The 21,707-nt window shown below is 39.2% G+C and overlaps 1 protein-coding gene across 5 annotated transcripts in view; it reads right to left on the minus strand.

The window, feature by feature from the left end:
- The window catches only part of THRB (thyroid hormone receptor beta), a 606,374-nt gene that overhangs the window by 391,689 nt on the left and 192,978 nt on the right, over window positions 1-21,707 (minus strand). For all 5 annotated transcript variants that reach the window (XM_073630241.1, XM_073630242.1, XM_073630243.1 and 2 more), the window contains one exon: window positions 16,648-16,759. The gene's annotated coding sequence lies outside the window, so the exon portion shown is untranslated. The remainder of the gene's footprint in view (window positions 1-16,647; window positions 16,760-21,707) is intronic.

The following is a 21,707-nucleotide window of genomic DNA, read 5'->3' on the forward strand; positions in this document are numbered from 1 at the left end:
ATGTTTACCTGGCATGATATCAACTTATACAATATCCTAAACATTGCTTTTGAGGATAAAAATAAATACATTTTTAGCCTTCATTTCTGGTTTTCCATTAACTGAAAGTTTTTATAAAGATTTTGCTTCTTTATTCCTTTTAACTTGCCCTAATAGTAGTTTTGGATCTGGCACTGCACTAAAATGCTCAGATTTTTGTATGATACAAGTGAAAATAAACAAAATAAGCTGGCAGAGTTCTAATGGAGCATACCTCAATAAAAAGTCATGCCATTCTAATGAATACAAACGTTGAGCATACTTGATATAAAAGGGAAAGGGGAATTATGACTCTGCTATGTTTTCTAGTGTAACAGAAGTGCCTTTCAGATGTGAAACTATTCCAAAAATACAGATATTCTAGGATGGAGCTAGGACATTTCTGAATTCTTACTAAAGCAAAAGGAGATGAATGGAATTGTCACATTCTGTTCAAAGTCTATTAAGACCAACACAATTTTGTATGGGGTCATCATCAATTTGACAACTAATACTTATATTTTTTCCTTTTTTTAACTTCATTTTGTTTTTTTGTTTTTCAAATAAATATGTAAGTGTTAAAAGTATATAAACATCTATTGGGTTTTATTGAGAGTGTTAGGGGAAGATAAGATTGGGAAAATGAAATATATTGCTAATGGTACAATAACAATAAAAATTACCCTAATCTACTCAGTACTTTTTTTCCTATATAAAATTACCAAAGTATTTACATGGGGAGAAGGTGTGTTAAATTTGGTGTTTTCGCTCTCACATTGGTCACTGGAAGTTCAACATGGCACCTCTCTGAGGATCTGAAAAAAAGAACTGTTGCTCTACATAAAGATGGCCTAGGCTATAAGAAGATTGCCAAGACCCTGAAACTGAGCTGCAGAATGGTGGCCAAGACCATACAGCGGTTTAACAGGACAAGTTCCACTCAGAACAGGCCTCGCCATAGTCGACCAAGTTGAGTGCACGTGCTCAGTGTCATATCCAGAGGTTGACTTTGGGAAATAGATGCACGAGTGCTGCCAGCATTGCTGCAGAGGTTGAAGGGGTGAGGGGGTCAGCCTGTCAGTGATCAGACCATACCCCACACACTGCATCAAATTGATCTGCATGGCTGTCATCCCAGAAGTAAGCCTCTTCTAAAGATGATGCACAAGAAAGCCCCCAACAGTTTGATGAAGACAAGCAGACTAAGGACATTGGATTGGATTACTGGAACCATGTCCTGTGGTCTGAGACCAAGATAAACTTATTTGGTTCAGATGGTGTCAAGCGTGTGTGGTGGCAACCAGGTGAGGAGTACAAAGACAAGTGTGTCTTGCCTACAGTCAAGCATGGTGGTAGGAGTGTCATGGTCTGGGGCTACATGAGTGGTGCCGACACTGGGGAGCTACAATTCATTGAGGGAACCATGAATGCCAACATGTACTGTGACATACTGAAGCAGAGCATGATCCCCTCCCTTCGGAGACTGGGCCACAGGGCAGTATTCCAACATGATAATGACCCCAAACACACTTCCAAGACAACCACTGCCTTGCTAAAGAAGCTGAGGGTAAAGGTAATGGACTGGACACAAACATGTCTCCGGACCTAAATTCTATTGAGCATCTGTGGGGCATCCTCAAACAGAAGTTGGAGGAGCGCAAGGTCTTTAAACATCCACCAGCTCCGTGATGTCATCAAGGAGGAGTGGAAGAGGACTCCAGTGGCAACCTGTGAAACTCCATGCCCAAGAGGGTTAAAGGGGTTGTAAACACTCAAGGGTTTTTCACCTTAATGCATTTTATGCATTAAGGTGAAAAACCTTCTGTTGTGCTGCAGCCTCCCAGCCCCCCCGTTTTACTTACCTAAACACTGTTTTTCTCTGGCTGGGTATGAGCAAACCAGCTCTAGCTGGTGTCTCGTGTCCTGACTGTATAGACTGATAGCAGCACAGCCATTGGCTCCCACTGCTGTCAATCAAATCCAATGACGCGGGCACCGGGTGGCGGGGCCGAGTCCTGCTTTCTGTGTGAAAACACGCAAAAGCAGGACTCAGGAGTGAACCCACACAGATGTCCACCAAGGAGAGCGCTTCTCGTGGACACCTGATGTGGGGAGGAGCTACCAGCACCACCGGGGGACCCCAGAAGAGGTAGATCGGGGCCACTCTGTGCAGAACGAACTGCACAGTGGAGGTAAGTATGACATGTTTGTTATTTTATTTATTTTTTAAATGAGTATTTACAACCCCTTTAAGGCAGTTCTGGAAAATAATGGTGGCCACACAAATATTGACACTTTGGGCCCAATTAGGACAATTTTACTTAGGGTGTACTCACTTTTGTTGCCAGCAGTTTAGACATTAATGGCTGTGTGTTGAGTTATTTTGAGGGGACAGTAAATTTACACTGTTATACAAGCTGTGCACTCACTGATAGTTTTCAAATTTGAATAGTTTTCCAATTTCCAAAGAGAATAAAATAGAATACAAAATAAAGTTATAAAATAGAAAAAAATGTGTAATAGAATAGACAAGAATATAAGAGAAAATTAAAGAATAAAATATAATAGAGTAAAACAGAAAAAAAACAGGATAGAAAATAAATGAACAGAATAGAATGAAATAGAATAGAAAATAAAGGAATTTTGGGAAATGGTTATATTCTTTCTATTTTATTCTATTGTCTTTTGAATTATATTTTCTTTCAATTAGTTTATTCTACTTTATTCTATGCTTTTATATACTATTAATTTATTTTCTATTCTATTCTTTTCTATTCAAATTTATTCTATTCGCAATTCAATTTTGAAAGATGGTTATATTCTTTCTATTCTATTCTATTCTGTTTTTTCTATACTATTCTGTTATTTTCTATTCTAATCTATTCTTTTCTATTCTATTCAAATTCAAATTGATTCTATTTACATTTTGGGAAATTGTTATATTCTTTCTATTATATTGTTTTTTTTAATTCTATTTGTTTCTAATCTATTATAGTATATTCTATTCTTTTTTTCTATTCTATTCTTTTCTATTCTATTCTTTTCTCATGAATTCAAATTTATTCTATTTGAAATTCGATTTTCAGAAGATGGTTATATTCTGTTCTATTCTATTCTATTTGAACACTAAGGCTGTGGTTTGATAATTACTTCTAAATCTCACATGTTAGATTTACAACAGAAATGTAATGGTTTAGATGAAAAGGAAGGTTCCTGCTGTGTCTGTCAATGTAGTTTGTGCGCTGCCTTTTTGGCTTTTGTATTAATTTTGTCTGTTTTTGCTCATGATAATCCTGCCATTTAACTTTTTAGGGGTTTGGGACAAGGACTTCTGATCACCACAAAAGTTTGTCATGGTTGTTATTAGCTTGATTTGTATCCCTGCTTTTCTAATGTGATTTTTTAATATGTCAAATTTTTAGTGTCCTACCCTTGTAGAATGTAAGCTCTTTTGAGCAGAGCCCTTCTAACTATATTGTCAAATGCTGCAGCATCATTTCCATGCCTTTTATGTTTTTTGGCTCAAGTACATTAATGTACCAAATTTTTATACTAATGTTGAAATAAAAAGTAGATTTTTTTTTGTGTTGTTTGACTTTTGCAGACTACAAATACATATTTTCTAAGTGCAAACTATTCATACCCCTTCAAATCTGTATTAAATCTAGTTGCATACAAAAGTTTTTGGCTGTGCACACATGCAAGTCCTTGAGTAGAAAGTGTAATGGGGGAGGGGGAACAGAACCCCCCCAAAAAACAAAACAAAAAAACAAAATCCCTGCTCCAATGCTAATTTTCAGGGCTCTATTAATTCTTTTGTGGACTAGGTAAACCATGAAATATGTAAACTAAATGTGAATTCTATCTAAGCACCAAATTAAGAGAAAAATACCCCAAAAAACATTTTTAAACAAAATTTGGCATGGGGTCCCCCCCCAAGATCGATACCAGGCCCTTTGGGTCTGGCATGGATTTTAAGGGGAATTCCACGCCCAAATTTGAATCAAAGGGGTCACCCAGTGACATAATCGGGTGACCCCACCCCCTTCTGACATCACATAGTGTCACGTGATGTCAGAGGGGGCGGGGTCACCGGGTGACATACCCGAGTGGCCCCGCCCTTGACAATATATCACCTGTCAAAGTGAAGAGACAGCAGTCTGCAGGAGCTCTCCCATCGAGGTGGAGCGTTTTGATTTTTTTCTATTTTTTGGGTCCGTCGGGCACCGTGATTGATGATGGATGTACATCGCGGGACACTTTTTTAAATTTTTAATAAAGGATTTGTCAAAAACTATCATTTGTGGTTTGTATTTTTTGACATTTTTTGGTGAATGGGTAGGGGTACAATGTACCCCTACCCATTCACATAAGGGGGGCCGGGATCTAGGGGCCCCCTTGTTAAAAGGGGCTTCCAGATTCTGATAAGGTCCCCACCCACACCACCAGCCAAGGTTGTCGGGAACAGGCCCTTGTCCCCATCAACATGGGGACAAGGTGCTTTGGAGGGCACTGCAAAGCACCCTCCCCATGTTGAGGGCATGTGGCCTGGTGTGGTTCAGGAGGGAGGGCGCTCGCTCGCCCCCCCATCCTGACTCCCAGGCTGGATGCTCGGATAAGGGAAGGGTCTGGTATGAATTTTGGGGAAGGACCCCATGCCAATTTTCTTTACTTTTTGGTGTGGAGTTCCCCTTAAAATCTATGCCAGACCCTAAGGGCCTGGTATGGATTTTGGGGGGGACCCTACGCCTATTCTTTTTTAAATTTTGGCATTGAGTTCCTCTTAAAATCCATAACAGAACCAAAGGGCCTGGTATGGGCTGGGGGGGGGGGGGGAACCCACATCTTTTTTACAATTTTTTTTCCTAATAGCCAATGCCATATCAGCATGAGCATGGTTGTTTCCATAATATTAATGGCTCATTTGCAAAACATTATTGTATAGAATTAAAAAAATCAAACACTAGTAAATGTATTTTCTATGCATGATCGTGTTCAGCACATTGCCTAGTGGTCTGTGCTTTTACCTTGAAAGACTCAGCCCTTGATGGACTCATGGGTTCTAATCCCACAGAGGGTATCACCTAATAAAAGATTGCATTGGACTCAGCAGCATTAGGTGAAAGTCAATGCACTTTAGTTTGATTGATTCTATTATATTAAGTCTTCAAATGCATGAAATGGTATGCAATTATCCCATACTATTATGGTGTGGAATTCCAAACATCATACACTAGTTAACGGGCAGTTTACATTGTTTTTATTTGTTTTTATAATTCGCTTGTGCACTGGAAAAACAAACACAGCTGCCTTAGGTGGGTGGTAGGTTGGCTGGGATTTGAACTCATAACTTGAGTGCTTTGGAGACATCTAAGCAAACCACCAAGCCAATGTGCTAAATACGCTGAGATCTGCATAATAGTGTAGTATGATTAAAGAATGAACACAAATAATTACTGCTTTATAGCCACCTAAATAAAGAAAATAACATAGAACAGATATGTAACTGTAAATGCTAAACACATATAACTTTATTGATTAGCAGAAATTACTTTGCAATACTCATTCATAACTGCATTCGTTAGCAAAAGAAGAAAACAAACTAGGAATACTAATTGTAATATACTTAAATAGATGCACATGAGGTAGAGCACATCTCACATAAAAAAATTTTCTTCACACACATGGATCATGGTTGCAGTGCAGTGCTATATAATAACTTGGTAGCAATTGGCACTTGCAGATCCGCGGATTCGGCGATTAGCGTTGATTCTGAATTCACTAAGGCATGTTCGCCACTAATAGCGTGATTTTTCATTCACATGTTCACCTTGTTGAACTCTTAATTGCCTCAAATGGGCACTATTATATATAGAGCGCCCAGTACTTCCTGGGACTCTTAGTAAATTACCCCGAGTATGTATAACATACATTATATATTAATTTACTACAGCTTACCAGTCCTTACAGTCCATAGATCTGGGTTCTAGTTTTCTTTTTTAGACTGTTTTCTTTTTATTTTCACCTGGTAATCCTGTGCATTACCAAGTATGACTACAAATACAGTGCAGCCATTTGCTAAAATCATTTAAGTTATTTTTTTTTCCTCATTAATGTACACACAGCATCCCATATTGACAGAAAAACACAGAATTGTGTACATTAATGAGGAAAAAAATGAACTTAAATGATTTTAGCAAATGGCTGCAATATAACAAAGAGTGAAAAATTTAAGGGGGTCTGAATACTTTCCGTCCCCACTATATGTCTGCTACTATTTATCTCCAATACATGGCAAATGGATAGAAGAGTAGTTTACAAAAGAAAGATAACTTTATTTATGCTTCCAGTTCAGTTCACAGAATGTAACACTGTCTTTGCCTTTTTTACAACCTCCTTTTGTACAGAAAGAGCAACCTTTTTTGCTCTCTCTGTACTTGCTAAAAATGTTTTTATCTTGAAAAATCAAAACAAATGCAGCCAAATCTAAGGACTGCTTCATTGCAACATATTTTTGTTCTTGGTGTTAGTTATCCTTTAAGGGACAGGCTACCTTTCCTAAAAAAGCTCTAAAAATACCACACCTCCACTATTGAAGCAGTAAATCAAATCAAACCCGAGATGCAGACCCTTACCCCCAGGAAGACATGTACCCCAAGCCAGGGATATGCAATTAGTGGACCTCCAGCTGTTGCAGAACTACAAGTCCCATGAGGCATAGCAAGAACATGACAGCCACAAGCATGACACCCCAAGGCAGAGGCATGATGGGACTTGTTGTTTTGCAACAGCTGGAGGTCCACTAATTGCATATCCCTGCCCTAGGCACTGCCTGACCTACCCACACCAGGGCAGTGTTTATACACTTCTAGAAACCTGCAGCACATATGATGGGCAAAGAGTATAATAGCTATACCCACTTCTTGTGCTGAACAGTAGACAACAAATTTACATATGGCAAGTGCCAGCTCATGCACAATACTGCATAAACTGTAATATCCCAGAAGCCCTGGCAGAGACTTACACCAAATGAGCTGATGTTATAATTGAAAGGGTTGTAAGCCTCCGTGTTTTTTCACCTTAATGCATCCTATGCATTAAGGTGAAAAAACACCTGGCAATGACTGCCCCCAAGCCCCCCTGTTTTATTTACCTGAGCCCTGGAACTTGACCAGGCGGGGGCACGCTGTCTCTTTGCCCGGGGTTGTAGGCTCTTGATTGGATAGATTGATAGCAGTGCAGCCATTGGCTCTCGATGCTGTCAATCAAATCCAATGATGCGGGTACCAGGGGGCAGGGCCGAGTCATACATTAGGCAGCTATGCACGCCGAATGCTGGACTCGGGAGCGCGCCCGCAAGGTAACCCCCTCGGGAGAGCGCTTCTCCTAGGGGGCTATCTGATGTGGGAAGGAGCTGTGAGAGCCGCCGGGGGACCCCAGAAGACGAGGTTCGGGGCCACTCTGTGCAAAAGGAGCTGCACAGTGGAGGTAAGTAAGATATGTTTGTTATTTAAAAAAACAAACCCTTACAATCACTTTAAAGCCACAGGTGATTCTGCCACATAAGGATTCAGGAAGTTGTTCATTTAAAGATGCACTATGGAGACTAGCAGTCAGAGGCAGCAGTCCCTTAGATCTCACACTGGAGATATACAACTATGAGGCTATAGGTACTGGAGTTCCTAGGCACAGTTAAATACGAGGAAGTTTGCTGCTCTTTTTTAGGAGAAATTTGGACAAGAGATACAATTTCAGGATGGGAAGGGTGAGAGGGAGGGTTTAGGAAAGGAAGCTGCCCTGGGTGCAGTGTTTTTATCTGTGAAGGGCCACGAGGGACTAGCTGCTCCATCTTTTGCAGAGTCTCAGGCGGTGCACTAAAAGGACATTTGTAGTTAACGATTACTCTGCCTGACAGTACAAGTATAGTACAAGAATAATACTGGCTGGAAAGGGGAAAACGAGAGAGAGGTGCAGAAGTACATGATCAGGTAAGGACCACTAATGCAGGGGAAAGGGAGATTAACAGCATTGCCACTGATCAGCAAAGAAAGTTGGGGGAAATATGGGGGGGTGTTGTTAACAGCACTGCCATAGAACAGCAATACATGGGGGTTAATAGCACATTGCCACTGACCAGCACAGCAATACAGGGGGGGTAGAGTTGACAGCACTGCCACTGACCATAAATAAATGAGGGGGGGGGTTAACAGCACTGCCCCTTACCATCAATGCAAGGGGGTTTAACAGCCACTAAATAAATGCGGGGGGGGGCTACCAGCACTGACAACGAGCACTGCCACTGACCACCAATGAAAGGTGGGGGGTATAATTACTGCCACTGACACCAATGCTGGGGGTTATTACTGCACCCACTGACACCAATGCTGGGGGTTATCATTGCAGCCATGGACTCCAATGTGGGGGCTACTTTCACAGGCACTGGCACCATTTCTGGGGGCTACTATTGCATCCACTAACAATAATGTTGGGGGTTATTATTGCGGTCACTGACAGCAAGGCTGAGGGTTAATATTGCATATTGTTATTATTGCTGCCACTGTAAAAAAGATGCAGGTTAGTACTGCAGTCACTGACACCAATGTTGATGGTTATTATTGGGCAGACTGACAGTAATGATGGGAGTACTACTGCGGCCACTGACACCAATGCTTGGGGTTAATACTGCTCTCACAGACACTAATGCTGTGGATTATTATTGCGGTCACTGACACCAATGCTGGGAGTTACCATTACTGCCACCAGTGCTGAGAGTTACTATTACTGCCATTGACACCATCGATAGGGCTAATTTTACTCCTACTTTCTCTTCGGTGCACATTGCAGTCAGGGCCATCTTTAAGGTAGGGCAAAAGGGACAGCTGCCCTTGGCCCTGTCATTGTTGTGGGGCCCAAAGCAGCTGCCTCATACTTGCCAACTATCCCAGTTTTAATTCCCTCACCCCTTGAGGTTTAAGTCCCGTGCTGTGTCCTGATACCTCAGTGTGAAGTTCTGTTACTAGCTCTCCCTAGCTAGCCCTGTTGTTGTGTACAGATGACTCACCTGCAGACCCTGTGTTTACATGTAAATGCCGGCATTGATATGTAAATAGCGACGGCCTCCCTAATGTAAATAGGGACGGGCCGGAAGCATTCATATGTAAATAGAGGTGGTATTCATATGTACATCATGCCCCCCTGAGCTCATATCCACCATCATCTATTCTGAATGCTGCCCACTGGGGAGATAAAGGGGCTAAACATGCTTGAAAGTCCTGCCTACAACTTTGGTCATTAAGCCTACCACCTGCCTGTTCTGCAAAGGTAAGCAAATTGGTGGGTGGGGTAGTGTGTGGTGTGCAGAGGTAGGCAGAGAAGGAATTGGAGTGGAGAGGAGAGGATGGGGGAGGTTTGGGGTGCAGAGGTTAGCATGGGTTTTAGGATTGCAAAGGTGTACTGATAGGGTGGATAAAGTTGCAGGTCATGTGTAGGGCAGCCCATTCATTTCAATGGGCTGCTCTATGCACTACACACGTGGAAGAAAGTCCCAAACCCTTTTTCAAAATCACACATCATGTCAGCAGATGTGTGAGTGTGTCAAAAACAATTAATGGCACTTCTGTGTATCTGCTAAAGGGCAGCACGTTTCTGTGGTGTCAGGAAAGTGATTTTGCATGTGTTCCAACACACACAAATGTAAACGCAGGCTAAATGTCTCAGTTACATTGGTGGTCAGTGTAAATCTTCTCATTACATTGGTGCTTGGTGTAGAATCCTTTCATTCACACTAGTGGACAGTGTGAATGCTCCCCCTACATTGGTGGTCAGTGTATGTAAATCCCTCCTTACATTGGTGGTTATTGTGAATGCTTCTATTACATTAGTGGTCAGTGTAAACCCCTATTACATTAGTGGTCAGTGTAAACCCCTATGACATTGGTGGCCAGTGTTGAAACTCCTCTTTATATTGGTAGTCGGTAAAAAAAATCAGCATTGCCATTGATCGAAGCAAAAGCAACACTGCATGGGGGGGCCCAAGAATTTTTCGCCCAGGGTCCAATCAATATTAAAGACGGCCTTGATTGCAGTACAATGCAAAGATTTCAGCAGGACCAAAATTTTGATGTATTACAGTCTATTATTTTTAACTTGATGCAGTGCACCTCAGTGCATAGAAGCATGCTAATGTTTGGCCCTCTGGGAGTGCTGGGGCCGCACTTGAGTTGCTCTATTATTGTCAAGTTGGCCACCACTGCTCTCGATGCTTAATTGTACTCGACTGGCTGCTCCTCCTGACACTGACCTATGCATAGTAAATTGGGGAGAGGGGACAGCTTGGTATCTCTGAACTGGGCATGTGCAGACCCAGCACTGCTTCTTAGGCACAATTAACTTTTCTAGATGTTCCCTACAACATAGCAAATCTTCACTTTTTAAGTTTAAGTCCACTTTAAGCAACCAACAAATATCTTCTTTTCTGTAACAATAAAACATATTTGCACCTTCAAAAAAAAAATTATTTTAATTTGAGGTTGTAAAACCTCAAAATGTGGAATTATCTAAAGGGGGAAAAGGGGGTAAAATACTCATGGAAAGGCTCCGTATATTAAGAGAAAATTAAATGTAAAAGTTCTAAAACATGGGTGGTGAACTGACAGGGCCTTAGACATGCAAAAACATGTTCATAAATTGTAATAGTGACATATAACTGTTGGTTGGTAATAACTGATGGGATAAATTGTACTTTCTCCTTTTTAAGAAAAGATGAGTGACATGCCTTTAAAAAGGAGTAAGAAATGCGTGCATTATTCTTATTACGATGATTTGTGTGGGTATCGGGACATGCACAGACATTGCTACAATGTGTTTAAAAGCCCAAACTAACAGATACATATGTTAGGATAAACCGTAGGATAAACCCCTATATAATTAACTTACAGAACATCAAAAGAATTATAGTTTTATTCAGCTATAATTCCCAATATGGGTGTGTTTCTTGTGTTTCTGTTTGACACTAACTTATAACAGGTTCCTCATTTAGCCAGATTTTCACATTGGAGGCTAGACATCATCTCTTCTAAAGACTCATTATGATCCAACTAGCATCACATATACAGTATACTGTACATAAATACGGATTTACTGTATATATATATATATATATATATATATATATATATATATACATATATATAGATTCCCATCCACTTTTAGTAGTTAGTTATTTGAGTTGTTATGAGCAACTTTAGTAGTATAATAAGGTTAAAAGCCAAAAATATGAAAATAAAAATGGTTAAAAACAACAAAAACGAGTTTGAAGTTGAGGATCTGTATGGATAAAGACATTTCACTCACTCTTCAAACAACCCCCCTTACTGAAAAACAGATATTGATAATTGTTTATTCTGTTCTTTACTATTTTTTTCAGGTTTATTCAATGAGGCTCATATGTACGAACATTTAAAAAAATCTTTTTTTTTCTTTTTTTTTAACCTTTTCTGATGGCAAAGCAAAACTTAGGTCAGCCAAAGCAAAGGGCTGGCAAAATCACAGGTGGGTGATTATTAAATATTCTCATTGACTTGCATTATCAGAACTGACACACTCAGGATGCCCAAAAACTTTCCAGCAGACATCTCCGCGATGTCATGCTGGTATTTAGAAGCAGGGACGCTTTGGCAAAGCTCAATAAATGCTAGAAAATGATGTCAGAATGTAAGAGCCAGAGCCCTAATGGAGTGCTAAGTGCAATAACTTTGTGCAAAATATAGTTACTTATAAAAATCAACCAGACTGCAGTTTATTTTACAGATTAGTAGGTAGAAAAAAATGTGTATCAATAGCTAAACTTTTTTTTTTTTTTAGTTTTTGGATAGAGTGGGAAAGAATTGGAACTGCCATTGGAAGCACTGTTGGAAAGATTTCTTCACTTCCTGTTTGGCAAAAAGTTTGACAGGAAGCGAGGGGAAATCTGTTTATCAAAAAAAAGTAAAAATTTTTTTTTTTTACATTAAGTAGGGGAATGCTGGCATCTTTGCCAGCTTTTTATTGTTGTATGTTTCCCTGTTGCATGTCTTCCGCCACTTCCCTTATGATAAAAAGTTGTCCCAGAACACAAAATGAGGAGATATCTCTCTAAAGGAGGACTGAATAGCAGGTTAGAAAGTTAGAACCTGACAGGTGTTCTAACCTTTCCCCATTCCATCCACAACTACTGTATATAAAAGTGACATAATTATCATACTAACTGAGATTAGAAGTTGAATAAATATAAAATATCACTGATTACATTATTATAACATAAATACTTTGATCCTACTAAAGTAATAGAGAATGTTTGTTTTCAGAGAAAATTCACGTAGCTTAGTAAATTTTAAAGTTGTGTGGATTTCAGTTATAGAATCATGTACAAGCATAAATTCTGTTTTTCATTTTCTTTGCAAATAACTGAGTTTTCTTTGCAAAATGAAACATGTCTTATTCATGAAAGTGAACACGTCTTATTCCTTTAGTAAATAAACCCCACTATTAAGCAGTTGGGCCCAGGTATAAATTAGTGATGTAGAGATCTCTGTATTTTAATATATAAAAATATTACATATAATAAATGTATAAATAAATAAAAATAAGGTCAATTTATAAATGCAAGTCATTTGAATGTGAATAGTTTGTTGCTAATATAGCAAAGCTTAGCTTGTGGATATTCTGATTAACTGAATTAAAGTAGAACTAAAGGCATTTTTTTTTTCATTTTGGATAGAGCAAGTGGGGGTTAGAACCCCTGCCAGATTTTATTGCCATTGATGTTCCATTGGGGAAATTTACCTTCACTTCCTGTCCCATAACCAAAACAGGAAGTGAGAGGAAATCCCTTCAAATTAAAGGAATCCCTTGGGGTCTCTAGGTCCCCAGGTCACCAGAACTAGCTCCCCCATAGGCAGGCTTCCCTTCTATTACTTTTTTGGGGACAACCGAAAATGTGGGATTCTCCTTTAGTTTCACTTTCAATGATAATGGTAAACAGGATAAATAGAGAGGGTGAATCTCCCTAATGGCAATAAAAACTGACAGGTGTTTTAATCCTTCTTCACTCTATCCAAAACTAAAAAAAAGTTTGCCTTTAGTTATACTTTAAGTCTTAAATACATGGCTGGAAGAGCAAAAGAGTTTAACAGACAAAATAAATAAATAAACTGTTCATTCATGTTACACCAAACAGAATATCTACATTGGTCACATGTAACTCTTATGTTTGAGTCAGCAGACATTCACAAATCTTTTAGGTAGTGCTGTCGCCTTATATTAATATTCTGTGCCATTATTATATCCCTTTCTATGATATACATTGGGTGATACTTGGCTTCCCAGGCTCAGATTCGAGCAGCTGAGTAGACTTGAATATGGACAACTCAAGAGATTTAGCTAGTGGGGCAAATACATACAATGAATGCCAGGATGGCATTTAGAGCAACCCAAAATATCTTTTCCACTGAGCTTTTATTTGGTGACAAATATTTGCAAATAAACACAGGCATAATGTAGTAACCTGAAGTCACTCGATCATCAGATGGTACTTATATTTAGGTGCCAGGAATCCAGGGCTGGTAGTACTATGATGGTGCTCTGCCTCCTGAGTCTGATGTGACATCAGGCTAGAAGAAAGCATCACAGACCTTTCTAAAATTGCTTGGAAAAAGGGTCTTCTAAGTCTTCTCTGCAGATCACCTAAACTACCATGGCTAAATATGGGCAAACTAATACACAAAAAAATATTTTGGCCTTCTCAAGCCATGACTGTAGCAAAGGGAGGGTAAGTAAATAATCATTGCATAGGACTTGTCCCTGCCCCACTTCTCATCCTTGAGCTTCATACCAGCCATTTGGGTTTCCCCACTCTCTGTTTACAAGGTTGTCTGATACTCACGGAGGGGTTTCTTTTTTTTTTTATAATCGTAGTTACGCTTTGTGCTGCATTTTTTAAAGTGTATGTATAGCCAAAACTTTTATTTATTTCTAATTAGGGAAGGGTTAACACCTTTAGGGCTGGTTCACACCAGATGCAGTGGGACTGCACTGGGCAGCTATCCCAGCACAGTCCCACTGTGTGGACCAGGCTAAATGATTTGACTCCAATGTGCAAGGTTCTGGCATGATGGGCTGAAAAAGAGTACTGCATGCAGTACTTTTTTTCAGCGCAGTGCAGTGTGAGCCAATCCACTGCCACGCACCGCGTAGTTGGCAGTTTAACTTGATGAGATGTCTGTGTGACATCTCAATAAAGGTTGTTAAAAAAAAAGAGAGGGAAACAGTATGATTCGTCGAGCTCAGGGCATCAGCGGCCGGACCGCAGTGCACACCAGCTGCTGTTCTGTACAGTGATATCAATATCTGGAATTCCTCTTTAATTAGTCCTTTATGGTTGCAAGCTTTTCACAGGTGGCAGCCTTTTGCCACTTGATTCAATATGTACTATCTCAATGTGTACTACAGAGGGCAATGTTGATAAGCAGGAAATATGTATTGCATTTTAAAGCCACTCAGAATATAAGGATGCAGGCAACCAAATTGATTTAGTGAGTGAGATGATCATCTATACATGATAAATACAAAGATACACATCAGAACCATTTAATAGGCAAGCTGTGTCCTCTGAGAACAGTTATAAGGGAATGTTTTACTGTAGTACAACTTCATGTTCTTATATTGTATAATTTCAAATTCTCTTAGATGACAACGTGATATGTACTTATTAATGGTAACTTGAGGACACATGAACTTCAGAAGCTTTTTAATTAATATGGTATGACATTGGGCCTGAAATGTTGCTGTCCTTATCTTAACTGCAATTATATACTCTGGCTGCAATGCTATGCAAGTTGCAGATAATTGTCTAGCAATAACTTATGAAGTAATTAAAGAGCAGTTATATCTTCATGCTCCTAGATATATATCAGAACAAATCAGATTACAGTAGTTGTATTGTAGTCAAATGGGTTAAACAAAATCTGGTTGCTTTCAATTGGTAAAATCATTCTGCACTTCCTTGCTGAATAATCCAGATGGTATAATGTCAAAATTAGAGGTATGGGTTGAGTAATTTTCTCAACCATAAAAAAAAAAGACATTCATAAAAAATTGCTATGTAAGGAAATGCAGTCTCAGCATAACTTAAAGGTGAATGAGAAAAACTGCATGCTGCCTTCGTATAACTTGCAGAAGACAGCCCCACACTTTGGAGATTTGTCCACTGTCATATAATTACAGTTTTTTGATACTCAACTGTACCAAAAATTCCTTTGTCTACATATTTCATTCAGTCCCTCATCTTTTCACATCCTTTGAATTTTCTGTGTCAATAGTTTTTATTTGGTTTTAACAAATAGTTAATGTGCAAAAGTTCCGCCCACGCAGGGGCTGTCATTGAAGTGGTAACAAAAGTTAGCTCACAAGGAAGGCAAAAATAGGGTCATACATGAACAGAAAAAATGAGAGCTAATACAACAGCAGTAAATAGGAAGTGCCCATGGGACCATAAGGATCAAGGGGTCCTGCAGAGGCTTCCCACAACTGTGGGGGTCCCTTGGGCCCACCAATATCCAAAAGGTGGTGCAACATACAGCCTAGAAAGATCTAAAAAGGAGCAGAAATCAGAAGAAAGTTAGGCGGAAAGTTGAAGCTAGAGGAAAGGAGCTTGCACAATTACCAAGTAGGGAGCTAGAGAAGGGATAAAGGAGTCTAGGCGAGGGAGTCTGGGGTTAAAGCCCAGGAGATGGGGAGAAGAGAGCATCAGGAGCACAGGCGGCCCAAGCTGGATGGGGCAGGGTAGGAAAGGCATATGACAGCCATGGTTCCAAAATTTTGAGGAGCTTGACATGAGAGTCATTGCAGATGCTCGACATCTGTTCGTTAAGCATCAACACGGTCATGCAATCTCTCACCTCCTGAAAAGGGACAGATTTTTTTTCCAGGCTTGGGCAATTGTTTTTTTGGCTGACAGAAATTGTAGGTGAGCTTTTGTTGATAAGCAAACAGGCCCAGAATTGGACAATGTAATAAGGCAAACTTGGCTTCCTTTGGTACAGACGAAACAACGTGAACAGGAGGCCAAATACTTGGGACCAGAGGCTTATTAACATCCTTTGAATTTTAATGCGTTATTCATAGAGAACATGATTTAAAAAGTGTAACAATACAATAAATGCGTATAAAGAGTTTTATGTAAATGGACCTATGTATGTGGATTTCTCCCCTAGGCCTGCAGCCCCCTAAGAAATATATGTCATGCATGATATATATACAGCACATGTACCACACCATAGGGGGCCAGCTGCAAGAACCAGGAAGAAACAGCTGGCTTCCAATGACATAAAAAGGGAAGATGGCAGCAAAAGAGGGGATCCTCTAATTCCTCTATAACACTTGTATGCACATTGTTTAAGCAGCATTGTATCCCTTGAAAATATGGCAAATTTGGATCTGTCCCCTTAAAGTCAAAACTATCTCTGTCAAAATCTTCTGATATAACATTATGTTAAGATGAATATACAACCACATCCTCTGCAATAGCAACATTTTCTTTCAACTTTCAACATCATACAAGCACAGACATAAGTATCTAAGAGATACACTTACTAGATCTTCATGTCTATATTCCTTTGACTGGTTCCCTGAACCATGCATCCATTAATGACCTCTTCAGACTCTTCACCTGTGAAAGCTGCAAGGCCGATAGTGGATTCTAAAACTGAAACAGAAAGTCATCATAGAATTGCATTACTTTTACACTGTATTTTTAAAGTATATCTAAAGCATTTTTTCAGATACTCATGAATGATTATCTTGGCCAGGTTTGCATTGCCATCTTACGTCAGTACCGGGAAGATTTACCCCCAATTACCCCTGGGAAAACACAAAATTACTTTTTACTTTTACCATTTCCTATTCTATCCAAGACAAAAAAAATACTTTATTACCAGACTGGGTATTTCTGGCTGACAGCTAAAGGTTCTGCATTGGCTTACACTGACTGAAACCTCAGAAGGAGCCAGAATCTGATAAGGGATCAGTCACTGTGATAGCTTGACTTACTGAGCTCTGTGAACAACTGACCTATTATATGAGGTTTCAAGTAGACATACAAAAACATGTGAAAAGAGGGCTAAAGCTGGACTAAAAAAAAAACAAAAAAAAAAAAAACAAATATATATATATCTATATATATATATATATATCTATATATATATATATATATATAGATATATATATATATATCTTTATCTTTTTTTGACCTGATGCTAATAAATAAAGAAAATATATGCACAACCACAATACATTTAGTTTAAAGATCAATTCTTCTAAGTACTATATGTACAGCCAAACTGGCATAAAACACAAATGTACTAATACTAATAACATTTCAGAAATCAGTAACCCCTAACGATATTAAAAAAAAAGTAGCAGTTTTATCATTGTCTGATCTGGATGATAACTCTTTGTGAATGTCACTCAGCACATTATGAGCAAAGCAATTAATACATTTTATTACCTGTAAAGGCAAGCATGATTTCAGACTCGAGTAGTAAAAAAAAAACATGCAGATGCACTTTTTATTATTAAAGGGGACCTTATACCTAAATTTGCAAGGTACACTTTTAAAAAATGCCTTCCCTCCTAAAAGAAACAATGCATTAAATGTACAAAAAAGACACAAGTTTGCAAAAAGTTAATAATATATTTACTTTTCCCATGGCTACTACCAACAGCTCCTATGCGAGGATGATGTCATTCTGCTTCTGGCAAGATCTGTGAAATGTTGGGTAGCCCAAATCTCACTAAAAAGACCATCTTGCACTGTTATGCAGCATCTTCTCATGAGATTTGGAGTACTCAGCACTTCCTGGGATCATGTCTTCAGGAGGGTGATGTCACCATCTGCACTAGGAAAGCCAGGGAAAGGAGAGAACATTATCCAACTTCTTTCCCTACTGGCGTTTTTTCTTTTTGTTTTATACTATGTTTCTGCAAGAGGGAGGAAGCATATATAAAAAGAAGATCCTGCAGGTACTAGCTTTAATGTTTCAGCTTTCTATCTTACTTTTGCAATGTGTGAATGACAGCTCTGTTTATCTCCAAAGATTAAAGTGGTTGTAAAGTCACATCTATTAGACCCCTTTCACACCAAGGCGCTTCAAAAACGCCATAAAACGCCTTAGCGCTATTACCGTGTTTTTACAGCGCTTTAGGGGCGTTAACGGTAAAATTAAAGCAACGCTGCAGGCGTTTTAACAGCGTTTTTCAAGCGCTATTGAAACATGTGTTATTGATGCTATCTTTCTGCTTGCATGTTTATCCTTTGTGATATCATGTAAAACAAGCAGTGTCTTGTAAAGTAACAAGAGCTTATAGATAGGGGCAAGTGGCGCTACCTGTATTGAATACCAAACTACGTGCTCGTGTATAAATATATAAAGGGTGTGTGCCCAGTAGGTTTATAACCCGTGCTACTGTATGTAAAAACCAGTGCCTCCTAATCCTAGGATATAAATGGGTAACCTTCCACCCAAATGTGAATTAATCAAGTAAATAATATACTAAATAAAACAATAAACATTCCCTCTAGTGCGTGAAGGAGAATAGATATCTATGAATTACTAGATGCAGATTATCCTCCTATAATGATACCTGTGCATTAATAACATTAGTCTAAAAATGCATCTTGATACCCAATATTTCATACAACTCCCTGTGCTCTCACCCGTGTGGCTGAGCAGGTGGAGAGTGTAATCAAAATCCAATACTACCACATTTAGAAAGTGCAATATTAGTGAATTATTAAAAAAACATATTTTTGAAAAAATGACACCTATAAAAATATAAAAATTAAAAACTAAAATAAAAATGAAAATTATCAGGAATAGGAATTAACATATTAACACGGGCTCCTATCCGGGCTTGATTTCTATACGCAGTGTGAATGCCAGGCTCTTGTAGCAGGAGTTTGGAACTTTTAAACTTTTTATTTTGTTTTCGTTTTTGTGCTGGTTTTAATAGCTTTTTAAATAAAGTAATTTTTACGGTATCACACTACGAGAGCCCTGTTTCTTTCTCATGAGGATAACCAGGATCACTTAAGGAGATACCATATCTGGAGGGTAACTCCCGGGGACAACTCTACTGGAATCCCAGATGTCATCCACGGCCAGATAATACATGCCTATTACCCCTGCAGGGGTATAGGGAGCCGGTGAGTGGGGATCCTTGAGGGGGAGCATGAGGGGGAGCACCGCAAGTCACTGGATTTAAAATTGATGCCATCACAAAAGTCACTATCCACAGGAACCCTATTCATGGTGGAACTTTATGCAATTCTATGCAATTATATCTATGCTGGAACTCTGTAATGTGGGACTCTTTCATATATGTTAATTCCTATTCCTGATAATTTTCATTTTTATTTTATTTTTTAATTTTTATATTTTTATAGGTGTCATTTTTTCAAAAATATGTTTTTTTAATAATTCACTAATATTGCACTTTCTAAATGTGGTAGTATTGGATTTTGATTACACTCTCCACCTGCTCAGTCACACGGGTGAGAGCACAGGGAGTTGTATGAAATATTGGGTATCAAGATGCATTTTTAGACTAATGTTATTAATGCACAGGTATCATTATAAGAGGATAATCTGCATCTAGTAATTCATAGATATCTATTCTCCTTCACGCACTAGAGGGAATGTTTATTGTTTTATTTAGTATATTATTTACTTGATTAATTCACATTTGGGTGGAAGGTTAACCATTTATATCCTAGGATTAGGAGGCACTGGTTTTTACATACAGTAGCACGGGTTATAAACCTACTGGGCACACACCCTTTATATATTTATACACGAGCACGTAGTTTGGTATTCAATACAGGTAGCGCCACTCGCCCCTATCTTTAAGCTCTCAATACTATATCTCACCCCTTTTGGGGGTGTGTGAGGGGAGGCTGCAAACCTGCTTCCAGTCTGTGAGCGCGGAAATTCTTTTACACTTTGTAAAGTAACAAGCAGTGTCTTGTTTTACTTCAAATCTTCATTTTTCTGGGATTAATTCTTTTTTTTTGGCACTTTAATTTAGTTTTTTTGGTACTTTGATGGTCTGTTTAATCATTCTGACCTTCCCACAAGTTCAGTCCTGTTGTTGTAGATACTCTTTTTTCTGCTTGCATGTTTACCTTTTTGTGAGATCATGTGAATTTTCTACAGCTCAGGGCAGATTATAGGAGCTATTCAGGCGTTTTTACAGTGTTTTCAATTCATTTCAATGGAGAGGGGCGTTTTTGAAGCGCTTTTTTCAACGCCCAAAAGCTGCTCCAAAGATGCTGCTTGCATGGACTTTTCTCAACGCCCCGCCAGCGCAACGCCTAAGTGTGAAAGGGTCCATTGAGATGCATGGGGAGCGTTTTATGAGCGTTTTAATAGCGTTATTTTTAGCGCTAAAACGCTGCAAAAACGCCTTGGTGTGAAAGGGGTCTTATATTCTTTTATCCTCTCTGTTTTAGGAACATATTAAATACAGTGTGTGCGTGTTTTGAAAATTAGAATGCTAAATACCTTCTTTGTCCAGCTCTGCTGTGTGGTCACATGTCCTCCCTCTGCTCTCCTTCTCGATAGAAGGAGAACAGTGGGAGGGGCTGAGATTTCCCTCTGAACGTATGCAAGCTAGCAGAGGGAGGACATATGACCACACAGCAGCCCTGGGCAAAATACACACTGCACTTAATATGTTCCTGAAACAGAGAGGATAAAAGTACATAATAAATGTTACTTTACCAAAGGGGAGGAGCAGCTGCAGCGGAATACTCAATAAAGGCAGGAGGAGAGGTGTGGGGAGGAGTTTGGTTTTACAGTTCACACACAGATTACGGCAATGACAGGGAGAGAGGGAGGGGGAGATGCAGAGATGCTGAATACACTAGCCATGATAAAAGTGGTTAGTACAAACAGGCGAAGGCAGGAACGGCAGGATCAATCAGGTATTGTAAAACATAGACAGGGACAATTTGACATGGCAAAATCACTGTGCTATATCTCATACCTTAAGGAGCATTTTTTTAAAGGTTACAACCACTTTAATGGAGCCTGCCATTGGTGCAAAAAAAGCCAGTTTTCATGCAGAGGGAGCTACAAGTACTGAGTAGAATCTGCAAGAGGTGGCGATTAACAAACAAAAAAAAGGAGGAAGAAAACAAGTCCTGCTAAACCACAACCCACGATAGGGGGTGATCTATATACACCCTAATATAGCTTACCTAAATATAGTACTGTTGCTATAGCCAAAGAAACTATGCATAGAAAGAAAAAATCCTGGTATCTCTACCAGGATCAAAATGCGGCTACTTCGGCAACAAAAAATCTAAATTTAGGTATTATACCCAGATTTAGACTTTTTGTTGCCAAAGTAGCCGCTTTTTGATCCTGGTAGAGATACCAGGATTTTTTCTTTGTATGCAAAGAGGTGGAGATTGTCTGTCTGGGAAAAATCTGTAATATCACCATCACAGGCAGACCCTCTTTAACCCTAATATACCAATGTTCAAAGAGCATCTCTATTTGACCTACCCTGAGCCACTCTACCGCTTTCAAATCTCTACCTGTACCATAACTGTAGTTTCCTTTATTAAGAGTACCAGGGAAGGGATACAG

This window comes from Aquarana catesbeiana, linkage group LG05 (assembly GCF_042186555.1).
Source record: "Aquarana catesbeiana isolate 2022-GZ linkage group LG05, ASM4218655v1, whole genome shotgun sequence".
NCBI lineage: Eukaryota > Metazoa > Chordata > Amphibia > Anura > Ranidae > Aquarana > Aquarana catesbeiana.